The sequence below is a fragment of the Triticum aestivum genome, unplaced genomic scaffold (assembly GCF_018294505.1).
Source record: "Triticum aestivum cultivar Chinese Spring unplaced genomic scaffold, IWGSC CS RefSeq v2.1 scaffold140664, whole genome shotgun sequence".
NCBI lineage: Eukaryota > Viridiplantae > Streptophyta > Magnoliopsida > Poales > Poaceae > Triticum > Triticum aestivum.
Window position 1 is genome coordinate 70,296 of NW_025228190.1, and position 1,361 is coordinate 71,656.

At 46.4% G+C, this 1,361-nt stretch overlaps 3 non-coding genes across 3 annotated transcripts; all 3 read left to right on the top strand.

Annotated features, from left to right (window-relative positions):
• Positions 1 to 101: 101 nt before the first annotated feature.
• LOC123173600 (5S ribosomal RNA) lies at positions 102 to 220 on the top strand. The gene has a single exon (XR_006486369.1). It is a non-coding gene; the product is annotated as a 5S ribosomal RNA (ribosomal RNA).
• Positions 221 to 590: 370 nt separating this feature from the next.
• On the top strand, positions 591 to 709 carry LOC123173653 (5S ribosomal RNA). The gene has a single exon (XR_006486403.1). It is a non-coding gene; the product is annotated as a 5S ribosomal RNA (ribosomal RNA).
• A 372-nt stretch (positions 710 to 1,081) lies between these two features.
• Positions 1,082 to 1,200, top strand: LOC123173617 (5S ribosomal RNA). The gene has a single exon (XR_006486385.1). It is a non-coding gene; the product is annotated as a 5S ribosomal RNA (ribosomal RNA).
• Positions 1,201 to 1,361: the final 161 nt, after the last annotated feature.

Genomic DNA, 1,361 nt, shown 5'->3' on the forward strand with positions numbered 1-1,361 from the left:
CATTATTAGGCAACGGTTGTAATGGTAGTAAGAATGACAATCATCTTTGCAGTGGACCTGGGAGTGGCAAGCATAAGGGACGAAGGCGGGGGTAACATATCGGATGCGATCATACCATCCCTAAAGCACCGGATCCCATAAGAACTCCGAAGTTAAGCGTGCTTGGGCGAGAGTAGCACTAGGATGGGTGACCTCCTGGGAATTCCTCGTGTTGCATTCCCTTTTTAATTATTTTTTGCGCCTCGTGACAAACATATCGCATGTGCGCGATATATATTAACCCCGTTATATTATTTTTGACATTTGCGATATGTTTTAGCTCGCTGCTCATTGGTCACGCGTCTAGAGGCGGCTTTGTGGCGCGAGGAGCGCGTTCTGAAAGGGGTAAAAAAATACGTGTTGCTGCGGTGTCGAGGGAGGGGTGGAAACCGTGGTAAACTCGTCTCCGTGTTTGAGGGGGGGAGTAAATAGTATATATAGGGCATTATCCATTATTAGGCAACGGTTGTAATGGTAGTAAGAATGACAATCATCTTTGCAGTGGACCTGGGAGTGGCAAGTATAAGGGAAGAAGGCGAGGGTAACATGTCGGATGCGATCATACCAGCACTAAAGCACCGGATCCCATCAGAACTCCGAAGTTAAGCGTGCTTGGGCGAGAGTAGTATTAGGATGGGTGACCTCATGGGAAGTCCTCGTGTTGCATTCCGTTTTTAATTATTTTTTCTGCCTCGTGATAAACATATCGCATGTGCGCGATATATATTAATCCTGTTATATTATTTTTGACATTTGCGATATGTTTTAGCTCGCTACTCATTGGTCACGCATCTAGAGGCGGTTTTGTGGCGTGAGGAGCGCGTTCTGAAAGGGGTAAAAAAATACTTGTTGCTGCGGTATAGAGGGAGGGGTGGAAACCGTGGTAAACTCGTCTCCGTGTTTGAGGGGGTGGGAGTAAGTAGTATATATAGGGCATTATCCATTATTAGGCAACGGTTGTAATGGTAGTAAGAATGACAATCATCTTTGTAGTGGACCTGGGAGTGGCAAGCATAAGGGACGAAGGCGGGGGTAACATATCGGATGCGATCGTACCATCCCTAAAGCACCGGATCCCATAAGAACCCCGAAGTTAAGCGTGCTTGGGCGAGAGTAGTACTAGGATGGGTGACCTTCTGGGAAGTCCTCGTGTTGCATTCCCTTTTTAATTATTTTTTGTGCCTCGTGACAAACATATCGCATGTGCGCGATATATATTAACCCCGTTATATTATTTTTGACATTTGCGATATGTTTTAGCTCGCTGCTCATTGATCACGCGTCTAGAGGCGGCTTTGTGGCGCGAGGAGCGCGTTCTGAAA